The 23,740-nt window shown below is 39.0% G+C and overlaps 1 protein-coding gene across 1 annotated transcript in view; it reads right to left on the minus strand.

Moving 5' to 3' along the window:
• Positions 1–23,740, minus strand: part of GRXCR1 (glutaredoxin and cysteine rich domain containing 1) — a 162,160-nt gene that overhangs the window by 18,915 nt on the left and 119,505 nt on the right. The gene's annotated exons all lie outside the window — the stretch shown is intronic.

The raw sequence follows: 23,740 nt of genomic DNA on the forward strand, positions 1-23,740 counted from the left end.
GTGCTCCATAGGGTTTTCAAAGGCTGATTTTTTTTTTAAGTAGATGGCCAGGCCTTTCTTCCAAGTTGACTCTGGGTGGGCTCTAACAGCTAATCTTTGACTAGCAACTGAGCACGTTAACCATCCGCACCACCCAGGGGCTCTGAACTTACTCTTCAGCCTATGTTTTTAACCCTCAAAAGTTTACTGAGGAAGTGAAAAAGAAGATAATATGTGCACTTACTTTCCAACAGGCTCACTGCGCTGCTTCTAACTTTTCCCATCCCTTTCCCTCTCCTTTGCTGCCTTATCTTATATTCTCCCATTCCATATCCCCACATGTACCCATAGAGAGGGAAGAAGGAAAAATTGGAGTAATTATTTCCAATTAAAGTCCGGGACCACATCTGTCTTACAAAGTATCCTAAATGTTTAGCACAGTTGTTGGCACACAGTAGGCATTGAATCAATTTTTGCTTACTGAAAAAGACAGGAGGAAATACAGTCATCACACAATAAATACTTTTCAGATTCCTATTTACACTAGGCAGGCTGAAGATGAGAGTCATTTAAAAAATAAAAACTTCCTGGTCCTTAAGAACTTTACATTATATTTTTATGTAAACACACAAATAGCAACCCACAATCTAGAAGTGCCAAATGAGTGATGAAAAAACATAAAGTAAAAAGTGCCTAGAAAATCACAACAAGAAAAGGTCTTTGCTTACTGAGGGTAGAGAAAGCTTTCTGAGTTTGGTGGCAACTTGATCCGGGCCATGAAGCCTAAGTGAGATTTCCCAGATAGGGTGGGCCATTCTTTAGTGAAGTCTAGGAGCCTTTAGGTCCCTGGGTGGTGCCAATGTTTTACATTCCACTGCTAACCAAAAGGTTGGCAGTTTGAACCCACCCAGAGGTACCGTGGGAGAAAGTCCTGGTAATGTGCTTCTCTAAAGATTACAGCCAAGAAAACCCTATGGAGCCCCGTCCCACTCTGTAACACATGGCATTGCCATGAGTTAGAATCAACTTAATGGCAACGAGTTTTTGGGTTTTTCTTTGTCGTTGTTTGTTTGTTTGGCTTTTAGAGGCCTTTAGTTCTTGATTTCGTTTACTTCAGTTTATCTTATGTAATTCATGTCATTTTAAATAACCGTCAGAAATGTCAAGTCGATATATTAAAAAGCACTATGAAAGAATACACAGGGCTACAGAGAATATATACAGCTTTACAAGGTGGGTTATAATCTTTCACTTGGTGGTGGTTTTGCCAGGGATACAGACATGACACACCTAAAGTGAGAACAAAGGTAATGAAAACACCATGACAAAATGTGAAAGTCTAAAACAGTAATAATTGGTAATATTTAAGTTTTGCTACATGCTATTTATTTTAACAGTTACCTAAGCTAAAATGGGAAAGCCTCTGGGTAATTTGGCACACGAATTAAGGCAGTGGGAGAATATATGCCTCATTTTTCTTTAATGAAAGAAAATACGCCACAATGACACCAAGCAAAATGAATGTTCCATCCAAGCAGAAACCATCCCAGCTGTTTTCTTTTTTCAACACTGAGCCTTAATCAGTTATTTAGAATACAATGCATATACCAGGAAGGGACCTATCTCACTATCCTTAAATACATAAAATTTGCTTTGCCTCAGCCAAGTAATTCCAGCACCACTACATATTTGGTAAAGTAGAGGGTCATCTAAAATGAGGGAAACCCTCAGCGAGATGGATTGACACAGTAACCATAAGAATGGACTCAAACATACTGATGATCATGAAGATGGTGCAGGACCAGGCTTCATTTTGTTTGTTTCACAGATGGTTGTCATGAGTTGAAGTCGACTTGACGCCAACTAACAACAACACTACTACTGGAGCAGATTGCTCACTTCAGGAAAAATGGTAGCCTTTCCTCAAATCAGGCAATGTACCTAATGATATAATAGTCACTGTTCTTCAAGACACCTGTATGTATCTTGCACAGTTGATATACCAAGTACTTAAGGTTATGGAAACTTTGTAACAGAGAACTGGGAGCTGAGAACTTCCTTCCTTTTCTCAACTGAAGCTACCCCACACTGCCTCCAGTAACTCTACCTGGCCTACCCTGAGACCTTTCCCTTGAAAGCAGCCTTCTGGTCCCCAAGATCCCACAGGAGAGGACAAGGAATCAGATGATCTTGCTCTCTGATCCTAAGCAGAGGCAACAGCAAGATAGGGGTTTCAACCTAACAGGCAAGTTTCTGGAGAAAATTACACATTCCTTCCATCCTCATGTTTGGGGCATTTATCGGGGCAGCTTTCAATCTACTCTGCTCTGCACTGCATTTGCATATTCCAAAAGTCTCATTCTATCACAGTTTTCCATCAAAGGCATTCTAAGTATTACTTGAACAGAAAAGAAACCTTATATCTGTTGTACACATGGCCACTATGAGCCAGAACTGACTAGACAGCACCTAACAACAGTGACAACATGTCTTGAAAAGAGAAGGTATTTCCTTAAGCACTGACATTCCCAATAATTTCTTCCTGGTGGTATTTGGCTAAGAGTATCATGAGTGAGTTTGTCACTTCTTAAATATAACTCCACCATTCAATTCCACACTGGTAAAAATTAACAATTCTATTATCTTCATTGTTTTCCAAGACTTCTAGTATGCCTATGGAAGTATTTCTGATATATTTTTCAAGTGATTCAGAATCAATTTTTCTGATAATTAATACTGTCCTGAAAATAACCATAATATTAGTTGTATTAAATGCTTTATAAATATTGGCTATTTTAAACAGGAGTATAAAGTAAACATTATTATTTCAATTTTTAAAACAAAGAAACAGAAGTTTGAAGACAAGAAGGAACATGTACAGGGCCTTTCAGTTTATCAATACAAGACTGGGCCAGATCTTGAATTGGGTTTAGCAGACTCCAAAACCTATACTCTTTCCATTGGTCCATGCATGCACATTAGCATGCTCACTGATATGACATAAATGTATTAATGAAAAAAATGGTACATATAACTGCTGGAATGTGAAAGATGAGAGTCTATGGTTAGGACTCGCTGTTGACTAGATACCCAAGAAGTTCAAGTGAATGAAAGCTTTTACTGCAATGACACTGCCATGACTTCAAACAAAATGAATGAACTAGAGAAGCGGTAATATGTCCCACTCTTATCTCAGTACTGTCCCTTAGTCAGTAATTCAGAATATGTTCCGTATTTCTGTAAAGGATCTATCTCATTACTCTTTGATACATGAAATTAACTTTGTCTCAGTCAAATACTTCACACCTTAAAATTCTGAACTGTGACATACAGATACCACACTTTTATTTTACATTTAACAAGCTTCTCAAAGACAAGAGAGTCTACATAATCTTTCTTCTGTGAATCACTGACTCACCCCTTCAAGGAGCAAGAGAAAAGTGGGAAAATAAATCAAGCCCCTGAAGACTAGGACTGTCAGAGCTCTTGTTTTTATTGCCGTTGAGTTGATTTGAACTCATGGTGATGCCATGTATGCAGAGTAGGACAGCTCCATACAGTTTTTTAAAGCTATGATCTTTCAGAAGCAGACCTCCAGCCCTATGTTCCAAGGCACCACCGGTTGGGTTTGAACTGCCAACCCTTTGGCTAGTAGTCAAGTGCTTAACCATACACACCACCCAGGGGGGTTCCATTTTCGATCCACAAATGTGCAAAAATGTGCCATTTTACTCATTCATACATACATCCACTTTTTCATTCATGCTCATATTCAATACTATCGAATCCCTATTATGGGTTAGGCTTTGTTCTAAGTGTTAGGAATATAATAAGCAAAAAATGGCTCCCCCTTCCTGAGGGAATGTAAAATCTGTTGGGAGGCAGAGATGTTAATCAAAAGATTACAGAAATAAATGTAAACTTATAACGGTCATAAGTACAAGCTGCTGTGAAAGCATACAGTAAGGCGAAGTTAACCTAATTAAAAGAATATGGAAGGCTCTTTCCAACAAATCATGGTTAAGTCGTTACTTTTAGGAAGAATGGAAGTTAACAGCACACATTTGGGAGAAAGAAAGGAAATTAATTAGTAGAATAGGTAACCAAATATTATTATACGTGCATGCCCCTTTGTGGTCACCGTATTCTTGCCTTCAAGATAAGAAGAAAAGCTATGTTCAATGAAACGGCCCAGCAGAGTCTGCACAGTATTTTGAATTGATGGCCTGAAGGAGAAACATAAATACCAGCCCACATTGTATGTGATCTATTTTATACACCAAGCTTAAAAAAATTCAATCTTTTCTCCCTTTATCATGATGTTGCTCATTGGTCCAATTGTGAGGATTTGTGTTTTCTTTAGGTTGAGCTGTAATCTATACTGAAGGCTGTGGTCTTTGATCTTCATCGGTAAGTGCTTCAAGTCCTCTTCACTTTCAGCAAGCAAGCTTGTGTCATCTACAGAATGCAGGTCGTTAATGAGTATTCCTCCAATCCCGATGCTCCATTCTTCTTCATGTAGTCCAGCTTCTTGGATTATTTGCTCACCATACAAATTGAATAAGTATGATAAGAGGATACAACTTTGACACACACCTTTCCTGATCTGAAACCACACAAAGCCCTCTTGTTCTGTTCAAAGCACTGCTTCTCGGTCCATGTACAGATTCTCCAGGAGCACATTTAAGTGTTCTGAAATTCTCATTCTTCACAATGTTATCCATAATTTGTTCTTATCCACACAGTTGAATGCCTTTAAAACACAGATAAGCAACTCTCCGATATTCTCTGCTTTCAGCCAAGATCCATCAGATATCTGCAATGATATCCCTCATTCCATGTCCTCTTCTGAATCTGGCTCGAATTTCTGGCAGTTCCTTGTCCATGTACCACTGCAACCATTTTTGAATTATCTTCAGCAAAATTTTACTTGCTTGTTTTTGTGATATTAATGATATTGTTTGGTAATTTCTGCATTCTGTTGAATCACCTTTCTTTGGAATAAGCCCAAATATGGATCTCTTCCAGTCAGCCAGGTAGCTGTCTTCCAAATTTCTTGGCATAGATGAGTGAGCACCTGCAGTGCTTCATCTGATTTGTTGAAACATCTCAATTGATATTCCATCAATTCCCTTAGCCTTGTTTTTTGCCAATACCTTCAGTGCAGCTTGGATCTCTTCCTTCAATAGCATTGGTTCTTGATCATACGGTACCTCCTAGAATGGTTGAACATTGAACAATTATTTTTGGTAGTGACTCTGTGCATTCCTTCCACCTTCTTTCGATGCTTCCTACATTGTTCAATATTTTGCCCATAAAAAAAAAAATGGGAAAACCCTGGTGGCGTAGTGGTTAAGTGCTATAGAATCCTTCAATATTGCAACTCAAGCCTTGAATTTTTGTGCAGTTCTTTGAGCTTGAGAAATGCCGAGCTTATTTTCACTTTTGGTTTTTCTAACTATAAGTATCTGCAATTATAACACTTTGCTTTGTCTTCTCAACCTGCCCTTTGAAATCTCCTGTTCAGCTCTTTTAATTATTTCCTCCATTTACTTTAGCTGTTCTACCTTCAAGAGCAAGTTTCAGAGTATCTTCTGACACCCATTTGGTTCTTTTCATTCTTTCCTGTCTTTTTAATGACCTTTTGCTTTCTTCATGTATGACGTCTTGATGTTATACCACAACTCATCTGGTCTTCAGTTATTAATGTTCAAAGTGTTAAATATATTCTTTAAATGGCCTCTAAATGCAGGTGGGATATTTTCAAGGTCGTATTTTGGCTCTCATGGACTTGCTTTTATATTCTTCCTCTACAACTTGAACTTGCAGATGAGCAATTGATGATATGTTCTGAAGTTAGCCCCTGGCCTTGTTCTGACTGATGATACTGGGCTTCTCCAACATTTCTTTCCACAAACATAGTCAATTTGATTTCTGTGTATTCCATTTGGTGAGGTCCACATGTATAGTCACTGTTCATCTTGTTTAAAAAGAAATATTCACAGTGAATAAGTCATTGGTCTTGCAAGATTCTATCATGTGATCACCAGCATCATTTCTATTACCAAGGCAGTATTTTCCAACTACTGATTCTTCTTCTGTGTTTTCAACTTTCATATCGCCAATCACTAGTCATTATCAATGCATTCGGATTGCATGTTTGATCAATTTCAGCCTGCAGAAGTTAGTAAAAATCTTCAATTTCTTTATCTTTGGCATTTTGGCTGGTATGTAAATTTGAATAATAGTTGTATTAACTGGTCTTCCTTGTAGGCTTATGGATATTATCCTACCACTGACAGTATTGTGCTTCAGGATAGATCTTGAAATGATCTTTTGGATGATGAATGTGATGTCATTCCTCTTCAATTTGCCATTCCCAGCATACCCAGTACCCAGTGCCACCGAGTTGATTTCGACTCATAGTGACCCTATAGGACAGAGTAGAACTGCCTCATAGAGTTTCCAAGGAGCACCTGGTGGATTTGAACTGCCGACCCTTTGGTTAGCAGCCATAGCACTTAACCACTACGCCACCAGGGTTCCCTATTCCCAGCATAGTAGACCATACTATTGACTGATTCAAAGTGGCCAATACCAGTTCATTTCAGCTCATAAATGCCTAGGATATCGATTTTTATGTGGTACATTTCATTTTTGATGACTTCCAATTTTCCTAGATTTGTACTTTGTACATTCCACCTTCTGATTACTAATGGATGCTTGCAGCCATTTCTTCTTATCTTGAGTCATACCACATCATCAAATGAAGATCCCAAAAGCTTTACTCCTTCCATGCCATTAACGTCGACCCTACTTTGAGGAGGCAGCTCTTCCCCAGTGGTATTTTGAGTGTCTTCCAACCGGAGAGGCTCACCTTTGGCATAATATCAGACAATGTTTCACTGCCATTCATAAAGTTTTCACTGGCCAATTTTCTCAGAAGTACACGGTCAGGTCCTTCTTTCTAGTCTGTGTTAATCTGAAAGCTTTGCTCATACCTGTCCACCATGAGTAGCCCTGCTGTATTTGAAATACTGGTGGCATAACTTCCAGCATCACAGAGGCACACAAGCCATCACAGTATGACAAACTGATAGACAAGCGTTGGACTGCCAGGCTAGTGACATAATGCCTAAATCTAAGTTGTAGAATGCCTGTAGTTTCTCTATTATGGGAGATCCAGCTAGCTTTAACTATGACTCTCTGAAGAGTCCAAAGACAGAGGACAGTTAGTGAACAACATTGCCAAAAAAATAGAGGTAATATTTTTCTGGAACAATATAGATATTTATTCACTCCACATGAAAAATATTTGAGAAATATTCACATTGTGAGAGTAGTTGAGAAATATAATTAGTTGAATCAAATGTCAATTAGCAGAATGCAATAATAAGAGGAAATTTCCATTTGAATGATCTCTCATCCCAGATGGAACCCAAGGATGTGTAGTAGACGCAGACAGGTTTCTGAAATTCCATCACTGTAGCCTATGCATTCAAAAAATATTACTTTATCTTTCATACCATCCTTGTAACATGACCAAAGGATCAAATACACCATCCCCAGTTGCCATTTGGAAAGGCTTCTCTGCAGGGTACTGAAGTTCACAGTCAGGAAATGAAACAAGTATCCTGTTTTTATAAGGTATTCCAACTCTCAAGAGTCATGGGTTGACTAATAATGACTCATTTTAAGCTTATGGGGAAAATCCAGTATATCATTAGGGGTCTAAGTGGGAAAGACATAGCAAGCTCAAAGCATTTAATTAAAGAGTGTAATGAAGGGTCTATCTACAGAAATGTCAATAAGTTAGGTAATAAAGTTTGCTAAAATACCCAAGAACTAGCCATAAGGGAAAACTGTTACAACCCAGATCTAAATAAGACACAGTGTTTACAGAAACTAATAAGATGTAGCCTTGGGAAAGAGGCTGAGGGGAACTTAAACCCATTGCCTTTGAGTCAATTCTGACACATAGCAACCCTATAGGACAGAGTAGAACTGCACCACAGGGTTTCCAAGGCTGTAACCTTTATGGAAGCTTAGCAACTTAACAACTGCCAAATCTGCAGTTGAAGACTAGTGTGTGGAGATCAGAAGAAATAAATATTACAACTACTCTATCCTGCCCTGTGTGTGTGTGTGCATGTGTGTGTGTGTATGTATATGTAATATATACACTGTTTTGGCTATCTAGTACTGCTATAACAGAAATGCCACAAGAGAATGGCTTTAACAAAGAGAAATTTATTCTCTCACAGTTGAGTAAGCTACAAGTCCAAATTCAGGGCTTCAGCTCCAGGCGAAGGCTTGCTTTCTCTGTCGGCTCTGGAGGAAGGTACTTGTCTTCAGTCTTTCCATGGTCAATGAGCTTCTCAGGCTCAGGGACCCTGGGTCCAAAGGACACACTCTGCTTCTGGTGCTTTCTTGGTGGTGTGAGGTCCCCCTTTCTCTCTGCTTACATTTTTCTTTTATATCTCAAGAGATTGCCTCAAGATACAATCCAATCTTGTAGGTTGAGCCCCACCTCACTAACACAACTGCCACCCATCCTCCCTCACTAATATCATAGAGGCAGGATTTACAACATATAGGAAGATCACACAATACCGGGAATCATGGCCCAGCCCAATTGATACACACACTTTTGGGGGGACATAATTCAATCCATGACATACGCCATCACCAAATGCCACCAGGAAAGGCTTCTTTTCAAGGTACTGAAGTTAGGGTCATGAAATGAAACAAGTATTCTGTTTTTATAAAATATACATATATACGGATGGAGAGAGAGAGAGACAGAGGATGAGGATGACATTAGAGAGTGAGTTGGAGACCAGAACAAACTCTTGAATACTGCCTAAAATTTAAGAATTTTCTACTAAAAGACTTAGGAAAAGAAGTAAAACAGAGTGGCATCAATATCCATGTCCAGAGAGAGTTCTTGTAGATATACTACAGACCGTTTTCTTCACTTTTCCAGGGACTCTCCCTGCCAGATCTATCTCCTAATTGGAGAAACAAATAGGGGAATTGATTGTGTAGAATCATACAACAGGCAGGTTCAGTGGGGATGAATAAACTCAGATCTCTAAACCTGAATGGAGAACAAAGCCTAGTACTCCTTTGTCATCTTCCTTTGTCTTATACTCCTCGACCTCCAAAGAAAACAAACTTTTTTTTCCCCCCAGACTTACAAGTCTTCTGTGAGTCATCCCTTGAGGACTTAAGAGGGTTCAGTGGCTAGGACGAAGCCATGAGGATAGTTCTTTTAAAAAGGCTGTGGGAGGAGGGGGTTTGAGCAATGACGTAGCAGTAGACTCTAAGAAGAAGCCTTCAATATTTTTTTTTTTTTTTTATAATTACCTTGTGGTTTTTTTTTTTTTTTTTTCTGTTTTTCATTTGCATGGTACATTTTTTTTTTTATAATAACTTTTATTAAGCTTCAAGTGAACGTTTACAAATCCAATCAGTCTGTCACATATAAGTTTACATACATATCACTCCCTACTCCCACTTACTCTCCCCGTCTTGAGTCAGCCCTTTCAGTCTCTCCTTTCTTGACAATTTTGCCGGCTTCCCTCTCTCTCTATCCTCCCATCCCCCCTCCAGACAAGAGTTGCCAACACAATCTCAAGTGTCCACCTGATATAATTAGCTCACTCTTCATCAGCATCTCTCTCCCACCCGCTGACCAGTCCCTTTCATTTCTGATGAGTTGTCTTCGGGGATGGTTCCTGTCCTGTGTCAACTGAAGGTCTGGGGAGCATGGCCGCCGGGATTCCTCCAGTCTCAGTCAGACCATTAAGTTTGGTCTTCTTATGAGAATTTGGGGTCTGCATCCCACTGATCTCCTGCTCCCTCAGGGGTCCTCTGCTGTGCTCCCTGTCAGGGCAGTCATCGATTGTGGCCGGGCACCAACTAGTTCTTCTGGTCTCAGGATGATGTAGGTCTCTGGTTCATGTGGCCCTTTCTGTCTCTTGGGCTCTTAGTTGTCATGTGGGCTTGGTGTTCTTCATTTTCCTTTGCTCCAGGTGGGTTGAGACCAATTGATGCATCTTAGATGGCTGCTTGTTAGCATTTAAGACCCCAGACGCCACATTTCAAAGTGGAATGCAGAATGATTTCATAATAGAATTATTTTGCCAATTGACTTAGAAGTCCCCGCAAACCATGTTCCCCAGACCCCCGCGCTTGCTCCGCTGACCTTTGAAGCATTCATTTTATCCCGGAAACTTCTTTGCTTTTGGTCCAGTCCAATTGAGCTGACCTTCCATGTATTGAGTGTTGTCTTTCCCTTCACCTAAAGCAGTTCTTATCTACTGATTAATCAATAAAAAAACCCTCTCCCACCCTCCCTCCCTCCCCCCCTCGTAACCACAAAAGTATGTGTTCTTCTCAGGTTTACTATTTCTCAAGATCTTATAATAGTGGTCTTATACAATATTTGTCCTTTTGCCTCTGACTCATTTCGCTCAGCATAATGCCTTCCAGGTTCCTCCATGTTATGAAATGTTTCAGAGATTCGTCACTGTTCTTTATCGATGCGTAGTATTCCATTGTGTGAATATACCACAATTTATTTACCCATTCATCCGTTGATGGACACCTTGGTTGCTTCCAGCTTTTTGCTATTGTAAACAGAGCTGCAATAAACATGGGTGTGCATATATCTGTTTGTATGAAGGCTCTTGTATCTCTAGGATATATTCCTAGGAGTGGGATTTCTGGGTTGTATGGTAGTTCTATTTCTAACTGTTTAAGATAACGCCAGATAGATTTCCAAAGTGGTTGTACCATTTTACATTCCCACCAGCAGTGTATGAGAGTTCCAATCTCTCTGCAGCCTCTCCAACATTTATTATTTTGTGTTTTTTGGATTAATGCCAGCCTTGCTGGTGTGAGATGGAATCTCATGGTAGTTTTAATTTGCATTTCTCTAATGGCTAATGATCGAGAGCATTTTCTCATGTATCTGTTGGCTGCCTGAATATCTTCTTTAGAGAAATGTGTGTTCATATCCTTTGCCCACTTCTTGATTGGGTTGTTTGTCTTTTTGTGGTTGAGTTTTGACAGAATCATGTAGATTTTAGAGATCAGGCGCTGGTCGGAGATGTCATAGCTGAAAATTCTTTCCCAATCTGTAGGTGGTCTTTTTACTCTTTTGGAGAAGTCTTTAGATGAGCATAGGTGTTTGATTTTTAGGAGCTCCCAGTTATCAGGTTTCTCTTCATCATTTTTGGTAATGTTTTGTATTCTGTTTATACCTTGTATTAGGGCTCCTAGGGTTGTCCCAATTTTTTCTTCCATGATCTTTATCGTTTTAGTCTTTATGTTTAGGTCTTTGATCCACTTGGAGTTAGTTTTTGTGCATGGTGTGAGGTATGGGTCCTGTTTCATTTTTTTGCAAATGGATATCCAGTTATGCCAGCACCATTTGTTAAAAAGGCTATCTTTTCCCCAGTTAATTGACACTGGTCCTTTGTCAAATATCAGCTGCTCATACATGGATGGATCTATGTCTGGGTTCTCAATTCTGTTCCATTGGTCTATGTGTCTGTTGTTGTACCAATACCAGGCTGTTTTGACTACTGTGGCTGTATAATAGGTTCTGAAGTCGGGTAAGGTGAGGCCTCCCACTTTCTTCTTCTTTTTCAGTAGTGCTTTGCTTATCCGGGGCTTCTTTCCGTTCCATATGAAATTGGTGATTTGTTTCTCTATCCCCTTAAAATATGACATTGGAATTTGGATCGGAAGTGCGTTAAATGTATAGATGGCTTTTGGTAGAATAGACATTTTTACTATGTTAAGTCTTCCTATCCATGAGCAAGGTATGTTTTTCCACTTAAGTATGTCCTTTTGAATTTCTTGTAGTAGAGCTTTGTAGTTTTCTTTGTATAGGTCTTTTACATCCTTGGTAAGATTTATTCCTAAGTATCTTATCTTCTTGGGGGCTACTGTGAATGGTATTGATTTGGTTATTTCCTCTTCGGTGTTCTTTTTGTTGATGTAGAGGAATCCAAGTGATTTTTGTATGTTTATTTTATAACCTGAGACTCTGCCAAACTCTTCTATTAGTTTCAGTAGTTTTCTGGAGGATTCCTTAGGGTTTTCTGTGTATATAATCATGTCATCTGCAAATAGTGATAACTTTACTTCTTCCTTGCCAATCCGGATACCTTTTATTTCTTTGTCTAGCCTGATTGCCCTGGCTAAGACTTCCAACACGATGTTGAATAAGAGCGGTGATAAAGGGCATCCTTGTCTGGTTCCCGTTCTCAAGGGAAATGCTTTCAGGTTCTCTCCATTTAGAGTGATATTGGCTGTTGGCTTTGCATAGATGCCCTTTATTATGTTGAGGAATTTTCCTTCAATTCCTATTTTGGTAAGAGTTTTTATCATGAATGGGTGTTGGACTTTGTCAAATGCCTTTTCTGCATCAATTGATAAGATCATGTGGTTTTTGTCTTTTGTTTTATTTATGTGATGGATTACATTAATGGTTTTTCTGATATTAAACCAGCCTTGCATACTTGGTATAAATCCCACTTGATCAGGGTGAATTATTTTTTTGATGTGTCGTTGGATTCTATTGGCTAGAATTTTGTTGAGGATTTTTGCATCAATGTTCATGAGGGATATAGGTCTATAATTTTCTTTTTTTGGAATGTCTTTACCTGGTTTTGGTATCAGGGAGATGGTGGCTTCATAGAATGAGTTGGGTAGTATTCCGTCATTTTCTATGCTTTGGAATACCTTTAGTAGTAGTGGTGTTAACTCTTCTCTGAAAATTTGGTAGAACTCTGCAGTGAAGCCGTCCGGGCCAGGACTTTTTTTTGTTGGGAGTTTTTTGATTACCGTTTCAATCTCTTTTTTTGTTATGGGTCTATTTAGTTGTTCTACTTCTGAATGTGTTAGTTTAGGTAGGTAGTGTTTTTCCAGGAATTCATCCATTTCTTCTAGGTTTTCAAATTTGTTAGAGTACAATTTTTCATAATAATCTGAAATGATTCTTTTAATTTCATTTGGTTCTGTTGTGATGTGGTCCTTCTCATTTCTTATTCCGGTTATTTGTTTCCTTTCCTGTATTTCTTTAGTCAGTCTAGCCAATGGTTTATCAATTTTGTTAATTTTTTCAAAGAACCAGCTTTTGGCTTTGTTAATTCTTTCAATTGTTTTTCTGTTCTCTAATTCATTTAGTTCAGCTCTAATTTTTATTATTTGTTTTCTTCTGGTGCCTGATGGATTCTTTTGTTGCTCAGTTTCTATTTGTTCAAGTTGTAGGGACAGTTCTCTGATTTTGGCTCTTTCTTCTTTTTGTATGTGTGCATTTATTGATATAAATTGGCCTCTGAGCAATTTTGCTGTGTCCCAGAGGTTTTGATAGGAAGTATTTTCATTCTCGTTGCTTTCTATGAATTTCCTTATTCCCTCCTTGATGTCTTCTATAACCCAGTCTTTTTTCAGGAGGGTATTGTTCATTTTCCAAGTATTTGATTTCTTTTCCCTCGTTTTTCTGTTATTGATCTCTAGTTTTATTGCCTTGTGGTCTGAGAAGATGCTTTGTAATATTTCGATGTTTTGGACTCTGCAAAGGTTTGTTTTATGCCCTAATATGTGGTCTATTCTAGAGAATGTTCCATGTGCGCTGGAAAAAAAAGTATATTTTGCAGCAGTTGGGTGGAGAGTTCTGTATAAGTCAATGAGGTCAAGATGGTTGATTGTTGTAATTAGATCTTCCGTGTCTCTGTTGAGCTTCTTACTGGATGTCCTGTCCTTCTCCGAAAGTGGTGTGTTGAAGTCTCCTACTATAATTGTGGAGGTATCTATCTCGCTTTTCAGTTCTGTTAAAATTTGATTTATGTATCTTGCAGCCCTGTCATTGGGTGCGTAAATATTTAATATGGTTATGTCTTCCTGATCAATTGTCCCTTTTATCATTATATAGTGTCCTTCTTTATCCTTTGTGGTGGATTTAAGTCTAAAGTCTATTTTGTCAGAAATTAATATTGCTACTCCTCTTCTTTTTTGCTTATTGTTTGCTTGATATACTTTTTTCCATCCTTTGAGTTTTAGTTTGTTTGTGTCTCTAAGTCGAAGGTGTGTCTCTTGTAGGCAGCATATAGATGGATCGTGTTTCTTTATCCAGTCTGTGACTCTCTGTCTCTTTATTGGTGCATTTAGTCCATTTACATTGAGGGTAATTATAGATAAATAAGTTTTTAGTGCTGTCATTTTGATGCCTTTTTATGTGTGTTGTTGACAATTTCATTTTTCCACATACTTTTTTGTGCTGAGGCGTTTTTCTTAGTAAATTGTGAGATCCTCATTTTCATAGTGTTTGACTTTATGTTAGTTGAGTCGTTACGTTTTTCTTGATTTTTGTCTTGAGTTATAGAGTTGTTATACCTTTTTGTGGTTACCTCATTATATACCCCTATTTTTCTAAGTAAAAACCTAACTTGTATTGTTCTATATCGCCTTGTATCACTCTCCATATGGCAGTTCAATGCCTCCTGTATTTAGTCCCTCTTTTTGATTATTGTGATCTTTTACCTATTATCTTCCATGATTCCCTGTTATGTGTATTTTTTTTTTTAATTAATCTTAATTTGTTTGTTTTTGTGATTTCCCTATTTGAGTTGATATCAGGACGTTCTGTTTTGTGACCTTGTGTTGTGCTGATATCTGATATTATTGGTTCTCTGACCAAACAATACCCTTTAGTATTTCTTGTAGCTTTGGTTTGGTTTTTGCAAATTCTCTAAACTTGTGTTTGTCTGTAAATATCTTAATTTCGCCTTCATATTTCAGAGAGAGTTTTGCTGGATATATGATCCTTGGTTGGCAGTTTTTCTCCTTCAGTGTTCTGTATATGTCGTCCCATTCCCTTCTTGCCTGCATGGTTTCTGCTGAGTAGTCAGAACATATTCTTATTGATTCTCCCTTGAAGGAAACCTTTCTTTTCTCCCCGGCTGCTTTTAAAATTTTCTGTTTATCTTTGGTTTTGGTGAGTTTGATGATAATATGTCTAGGTGTTTTTCTTTTTGTATCAATCTTAAATGGGGTTCGATGAGCATCTTGGATAGATATCCTTTCGTCTTTCATGATGTCAGGGAAGTTTTCTGTCAGGAGTTCTTCAACTATTTTCTCTGTGTTTTCTGTCCCCCCTCCCTGTTCTGGGACTCCAATCACCCGCAGGTTATCCTTCTTGATAGAGTCCCACATAATTCTTAGGGTTTCTTCATTTTTTTAAATTCTTTTATCTGATTTTTTTTCAGCTATGTTGGTGTTGATTCCCTGGTCCTCCAGATGTCCCAGTCTGCATTCTAATTGCTCGAGTCTGCTCCTCTGACTTCCTAGTGTGTTGTCTAATTCTGTTATTTTATTGTTAATCTTTTGGATTTCTACATGTTGTCTCTCTATAGATTCTTGCAACTTATTAATTTTTCCAGTATGTTCTTGAATAATCTTTTTGAGTTCTTCAACAGTTTTATCAGTGTGTTCCTTGGCTTTTTCTGCAGATATCCTAATTTCATTTGTTATATCATTAAGCATTCTGTAAATTAGTTTTTTATATTCTGTATCTGATAATTCCAAAATTGTATCTTCATTTGGAAAAGATTTTGATTCTTTTGTTTGGGGGGTTGGAGAAGCTGTCATGGTCTGCTTCTTTAAGTGGTTTGATATGGATTGTTGTCTCCGAGCCATCACTGGGAAACTAGTTTTTCCAGAAAATCCGCTAAAAAAAACTGCGATCAGATCCCTATCAGAGTTCTCCCTCTGGCTCAGGCTATTCAGATGTTAATGAAGCCGCCTGGGGAGGGTGCGGGAGGGAACAGAGAGATAGGAGAGTAGCACCTCAGAATATAGCCAGAGTTGCTTGTCTTGCTTGGAATGACTGTTATATCTGAGATTCCCGTGGGCGCGTCACCTATGTGTGCTGACTGTGTGGAGATTGCCCCCAGGGGGTCTGGCCCGCTGGAGTCACGGTCAGATCCTCCGCTTCCAGCCCCACGCCCAGCGTCAAGGCTCCCCTACTGGGACGGTGCACTCTCAACTCCAAAATCAGTCGCTGCCTCCCGGGGACTTCTCTTCCCTCCAGCCGCGTGGCCGTGCCGCCCCCTTGAACCAGGTAGGCCCCCTCCCGGGGTTAGTTCAGATGGGTGGAGTAGCTCCCCGTGCTTGTGCCGTGACCGAGTGTCCTGGCTGGGACGCTGTTCTCCCCACTCCAATACCAGTCGCTGCCTCCCGGAGACTTCTCCTACCGGCTGCGTCCCACGCCGCCCACGCGACCCGGCTGGTCCCCTTCCCGGGGTTAGTTCAGGGGGTGGAGCAACTCTCCGTGTTTATGGCGTACCTGCGTGCAGTCCAAATCCCTGCGAGACGGTTCCCCGGCTCGGATGCTGCTCTTTCTGCTCCAAGATCAGTCACTGCCTCCCGGGGACTTCTCCTACCGGCTGCGTCCCACGCCGCCCGTGGAACCGGCTGGTCCCCCTCCCGGGGTTAGTTCAGGGGAGTGGAGCAGCTCTCTGTGCTTGTACGGTACCTGACTGGTACGCTGGCTCCAGGCTCTGGAAACAATCGCTGCTTCCCCGTATTAGTTCGTTCTCCGTCTCTAAATCTGTGTTTGTTGTTCAGGGTTTGTAGATTGTTATGTATGTGATCAATTCACTTGTTTTTCCGTGTCTTTGTTGTAAGAGGGATCCGAGGTAACGTCTGCCTAGTCCGCCATCTTGGCTCCGCCCCCCCAGAAGCCTTCAGTATTTTAATGAGCAACTACCACTTGCTCTGGAAGCATCACTCTTTTGATCCTTGCAATATTCCTGCAAGTTGTATTTAAAAACCCTTAATTTTCAAAATAGGAAAACTGAGATTCGCAAATATAAGAGTACTCGTTCAAGGTCACACAGCTACAGTCGGCAGAGTCAAGATTCAAATCTAGGTCTGAGTAGATTCAAAGTCCGTGCTTTTCTCCATTTAATTTTACTTTTTTCACATAAATAAAACTTTTATAGTTAATACCTACCACTGTTAAGTGGGACAATAAAATACGATGTTAATATGTGCCAAACCACTAAAACAAATCGCCATCAAGTAGACGGACTCATGAAAATCCTGCGTATATCAAAGTAGAACTGTACCTCTTACTGTTTTCAATGGCAAATTTTTCAGAAGTAGATCACCAGGCCTTTCTTCCAAGGTGCCTCTGGTTGGGCTCAAACCTCCAACCTTTTGATTGTAACTTAGCATGTTAACTGTTTGCATCATCTAGGGATCTGCATCAAACCACAATCAAATAAAGTTTTTGTTTTTTACGTGAAGTGTAAATGCTTAATAACATAACAAAACCCATTGCCATCTAGTAGATTCTGACTTAGAGCTACCTTAAAGGACAAAGTAGAATGGCCCTATAGGGTTTCCAAGGCCGTAAATCTTTATAGAAGCAGGCGGCCACAGCTTTCTCCCATGGAGAGGCTGCTAGGTTCGAGCCACTGACTTTTCAGTTAGCAGCCAAGCGCTTAACCACTGTGCCACCAGGGCTCCTGCTTAATAACATATCTGTTATTATTTTTATAGTTGCTTTTATTATTATAATCATATACCATGATAGTAATATAGGTTTTTATCTCATGCACAGTGATGGTAGATGATAAAGAACAAAGATTTTAGATTTTGCCATTGCTTGTGTTATTCTTCACAGATGGTTTCAACATTTCATTTATGCCTCAGTATAAGCAAATTTGTATGTTATGAAGGAGTCGTGACCTGTGTACCTCCTATTTTCCTTCCAGTGATGATTTTATAGATTGAGATCCAACACAGAAGGAAATGGATGGAATCCGAGGTAGTTTATGAGAGGATGCAGGCACATCTGCTTCTGGGCCAACCAGAGAGCAAATATTCAATCCCTTTGTTTAGGCTGGGCTAACATAATAGCTACCCGCTTTATGACCATTTATCTTACCAGCCATTTAATAAGGGAGAATACAGCCACAAATAAAAGATAATAAACAAAATACTAAAAAAGCAAAATAAACTAAGAAATGAAAACATATTTGAAGCAGTAAAAACCAAAATAAAAAAGTAATTTCAAGAATAAAAAGAGCTTTAATATAATCAATGAGAACTAGATAAAACTAAGCCAATAAAAAGTAGAAGAATGATATTTTTTGAAATAAACTGCTGTAACTGAAGCCACAAAAGACTAAGAAAATTAGTAAAATATTAGCCCCCAAATATTTTACAAATAAAACAGAATCTGCAAAAAATACTTAAAAATATAAAATTAGCCAGTTAAAATAGTATGAAGTGTGGGAATAAAAGCCTAATTTTATTAAAATGTCTAAGTGAGGCAACACCTAAACCATTATATGGGCACAACCCAGCTTCTTAAAGGTAAAGCCCTCAGTTACTACACTGTAAATGGCACCTCCAAACACCTGGTTTCTTCAGTCAATATTCTAACAGTTGACCTTGACCTCTCCTTTTCATCATCCCACATGCAATCCACCAGCAAGTCCTATTGATTCATCTCCAGCATTCCTCTTGAATCCATCCTTTTCATCTCTACCTCTAACATGCTATTACAGGGGGCCCATCATCTCTCAGATTACTACTGTAACAGACCCCACATTGATCCCCTGTGTCCATTCTTGCTTGCCTCCAATCCAAGGCCAAAATTATCTTTTGAAAAGTCAAAATGATCATTTTACTTGCCATTTATTTGATTAAAACTTGTAATACCTTTGCCTTCCACTTAGGTTGAAAGCCAGACTTCTTACCACAGCCTACAAAATCTTGTGCAGGGTGACCCTGCCTAGCTCTCTATCCCTCCCCTACAGCCTCATTTCTGCCTCATGTTCATGAGTTCTCACTGGGCTTTCTTTCATCTGCCAGAATGGGCCAAGCTCTTCCCTGCCTTTGAGCAAGATAACATGCTTGAATGTATAAAATCTCTGCATTCAGAATGCCCAACTCTTAGATCTCTCTATGGTGGCCTCTTTGTAATGCTTCAAGTTTTAGTTTCAAGTCTCATATTCTCAACAGACCTTCTCTGAAAACCCAAATTAACTGCTTTTCCTAATTACTCAATCCCAGGTCTGCTGCCTTCTTTCCATCTGCATTTGCGTACCTGATTATTCTTTTCCTTCCCCACTACATCACTAAAATGTAAACTCCATGAGAGTAGAGACCACATCTATTTAGTTCAACACTGTACATAACCGACATCTAGAACAGGAATATATTCACATTGTTGTTGTTGTTATCGTTGTCAGGTGCTGTTGAGTTGGTTCCGACTCATAGCGACCCTATGCACAACAGAACGAAACACCGCCCAGCCCTGCACCATCCTTACAATCATTGTTATGCTTGAGCTCATTGTTGCAGCCACTGTGTCAATCCACCTTGTTGAAGGTCTTCCTCTCTTCCACTGACCCCGAGGTTTGCCAGGCATGATGTCCTTCTCCAGGGACTCGTCCCTCCTGACAACACATCCAAAGAATGTAAGATGCAGTCTCGCCATTCTTGCTTCTAAGAAGCATTCTGGTTGTACTTCTAAGATAGATTTGTTCGTTCTTTTAGCACTCCATGGTGTATTCAATATTCTTCGCCAGCACCACAATTCAAAGGCATCAATTCTTCTTTGGTCTTCCTTATTCATTGTCCAGCTTTCACATGCATATGATGTGATTGAAAATACCATGGCTTGGGTCAGGCGCACCTTAGTCTTCAAGGTGACGTCTTTGCTGTTCAACACTTTAAAGAGGTCCTTTGCAGCAGATTTACCCAATGCAACGCGTCATTCGTTTTCTTGACTGCTGCTTCCATGGCTGTTGATTGTGGATCCAAGTAAAATGAAATCCTCGACAACTTCAATCTTTTCTCCATTTATTGTGATGTTGCTCATTGGTCCAGTTGTGAGGATTTTTGTTTTCTTTATGTTGAGATGTAATCCATACTGAAAGCTGTGGTCTTTGATCTTGATTAGTAAGTGCTTCAAGTCCTCTTCACTTTCAGCAAGCAAAGTTGTGTCATCTGCATAACACAGGTTGTTAATGAGCCTTCCTCCAATCTGATGCCCCATTCTTCTTCATATAGTCCAGTTTCTTGGATTATTTGCTCAGCATACAGATTGAATAGGTATGGTGAAAGAATACAACCCTGACCCACACCTTTCCTAACTTTAAACCAATCAGTATCCCCTAGTTCTGTCCGAACAACTACCTCTTGATCTATGTAAAGGTTTCTCATGAGCACAATTAAGTGTTCTGGAATTCCCAGTCTTCTCAATGTTATCCATAATTTGTTATGATCCACACAGTTGAATGCCTTTGCATAGTCAATAAAACACAGGTAAACATCCTTCTGGTATTCTCTGCTTTCAGCCAGGATCCATCTGACATCAGCAATGATATCCCTGGTTCCACGTCCTCTTCTGAAACCAGCCTGAACTTCTGGCAGTTCCTTTCGATATACTGCCGCAGTGGTTTTTGAATGATCTTCAGCAAAATTTTGCTTGCTTGTGATATTAATAAGATTGTTCTATAAGGTCCACATTTGGTTGGATTACCTTTCTTATTCATATTAACTTCTCATAAATATTTGCTGAATGAAAACCATGCTGTAAGCTTCTTTCCCAAAGCTATGACCTCTCTAATAGACAATAATCCTCAAGATTCAGAACCAAAGAAGAGAAAGCAGTATGTTTAGCCTCCCTGCCTTTCACCCACGCCTGGCATCCCAAACCTCCAACTGTACTGCCTACTTTAGATATTAGTACAGTCTACTTTAGTATTCCAACTGATAGCGATCCTATAGCTATGAGTTGGAATTGACTCAACAGCAGTGGGTTTGGTTTGGTTTTTTTTGGTACCTAAATATTAGGACAGCAAGGTGGAATTTTGTGGTCTGGTTACTTTATTTTTGCAATCTGGTCACAGTCTCTTTTCCTGCCATGACACTTTACTCTTGAACCGTATGAGGTTGAACAATATGACATTGTTGTCATTGTCAAAAATGATCAAACATTCAACCTAATAAATGTTCATCAATCGACAAATAAAGGAGCATGGAGTTAAATATAACGAATGTTCTACAAACTGTAAAATACATACAACCAGTTCCTCAATGACTAACAAAACATACAGGTTTATTCTGAAGTTAAAGGTGCCAGAAACTCCTCAGAAACTAAACTCTGATTCAATGCAGGTCTCGTCTGCATCAGATCAGAAGTATCAGCACCTCTTTTTCTATTAAATCAAAATAAAATATCATCCATTTGCCTTGAGGATGAAAAAGGACAGGAAGCAAAAAAAGCTTAGCATTAGTATATCTAACCAAGCACTCAGAAACACATCAACTAAAACATAACAAGGATGTCACACACATGCCCAAGCAATTACAAGCAAGTCATTTGAAAATATTCAGTTAAATGAATACACTGCTGAGGACTTACATTTCAAGGAATACAAATAAATACATTTCCTCCAGGAAATCTCCACATAAATCCAGACAGATACCTTTCTTTACAGTGCAGAGTAAATAAATGCCACTAATTTCTGAATTCAGCATTTTAAGGTGGTTGTGCTCCAATAGTCAAAAATTCAATTAAGATAGCAAGTTTGACTCTTTGCAAAGTCTAACACCAACCGCATATCAAGCTATCATCTACTGGAGGCATGATGAGGCTCAGCCCCTGTTCAAGGTGAATTTAAAAAAATATGTATAGGGAGAGAGAGCCATATTATGAGCAAGCAAAAGAAACAAAGTAGAGATTAACTAAAAGTATACGCTACTGTAAACTTAGCTAATTGACCACCAGGGAAGCACAATTTGGCTATGATACAAAGGCATCTCATAATCTCTGAGAAAAAAGGTAGAAGTTGAATTGAAGAAAAAAGGACAATACTTTTTACTCTGTGGACAGAAAAACTTAAAGATTGAAATATAGTTCTCACCATGTCCTCCATACCTGTTTTGGTGACAGCAAACCAGGATAGGCTTATATATCACAAAAGGTAGCAAAAGACACATTAAGTAGAAGCTAAATTCCAAGAACCATCAAATATCATCATCTCAAGAATGTAGTGGACTTGGAATCTGCTTACCAATGGTTACAAACTATTGAGTCAACCATGTGCTTTGGGCAGCTTAATAGTCTGACTCTTCATTGTTAGGTGCCATTGACTCGGCTCTGACTCATAGCAACCTTAATGATAACAGAATAACATATTGCTCAGCCTTGCATCATCATAATAACTCTTGCTACATTTGAGTCCATTGCTTTGGTTATTATGTCAGTCCATCTCATTGAGGGTTCCCTTCATTTTCATTGACCCTCTACCAACCGTGTTGTCCTTTTCTAATAATTCGTCTTTCCTCATAACGTGTCCAAAGTAAGCAAGCCAAAGCCTAATCCTCACTTCTAAGGGGCATTCTAGTTGTATTTCTTCTAAAATTGATTTATTTTTTTGACAGTTCACAGTATATTCAATATTCTTCACCAACTCCGCAGTTCAAATGCATCAGTTCTTCTTCTGTCTTGTTTTCATTGTCCAGCTTTCTCAAGCATATGAGGCAATTGAAAAGACCATGGATAGGGTCAGGTACACCTTAGTCATCAAAGTGACATCTTTGCTTTTGAAAACTTAAGAGATCTTTTATGGCTGATTTACCCCATACAAAACATCCTTTGATTTCTTGAGGGCTGCTTCCGTGGACATTGGTTGTTGATGCAAGCAGAATGAAACCATTGACACGTTTAATTTCTTCCTCATTTATCATAATTTTGTTAATTGATCCAATTGTGAAGGTTTTCATTTTCTTCAGGTTCAAGTTTAATCCATATTGACGGCTATAGTCATTGAACTTCATCAATAAATGCTTCAAGTCATCTTCATTTTCAGCAAGCAAGGTTGTGTCATGTGCATATCAGAGGTTGCTAATGAATTTTCCTTCAGTCCTGTTGCCACGTTCTTCTTCATATAGTCTAACTTCTTGGATTACCTGTTCAGCATACAGATTGAATAAGCAAAATGAAAGGATATAACCTTGATGCATACATTTGCCTGTTGTGAACCACAAAGTGTCACCTCATTCTGTCTAAACAAATGCCTCTTGATGCATGCAGAGTTTCCACATGAGCACAATTAATGTTCTGGAATTCCCATTCTTCATAATGTTATCCATAATTTGTTATGATTAATACAGTTGAATGCTTTCACATAGTTGATAAAACACAGATAAATGTCTTTCTGGTATTCTCTACTTTTGGACAAGATCCATCTGACATCAGCAATGATATATGTCATTCATATCCTCTTCTGAATCTGGCTTGAACTTCTAGAAGTTCCCTGTCGATATATGGCTGCAGTCATTTTCTAATTACCTTCAGCAAAATTTTGCTAGCATGTGATATTAATGATAATGTTCAATAATTTCCACTTTTCATTTGATTGTCTTTCCTTGGAATGGGCACAAACACGGATCTCTTCTAGTCAGTTGGCCAAGTGGCTGTCTTTCAAATTTCTTGACTTAGGTGAATAAGTGCTTCCAGCGTTGCATCTGTTTGTTGAAGTATCTCAATTAGTATTCTATCAATTCCTGAAGACTTATTTTTTGCTGGTGCTTTCAGTACAACTTGACCTTCTTTCAGTACCATCAGTTCTTGATTATACGCTACCTCCTAAAATGGTTGAACATCAACCAATTATTTTTGGTACAGTGACCCTGTGTATTCCTTCCATCTTCTTTT

Source organism: Loxodonta africana, chromosome 5, assembly GCF_030014295.1.
Source record: "Loxodonta africana isolate mLoxAfr1 chromosome 5, mLoxAfr1.hap2, whole genome shotgun sequence".
Lineage (NCBI taxonomy): Eukaryota > Metazoa > Chordata > Mammalia > Proboscidea > Elephantidae > Loxodonta > Loxodonta africana.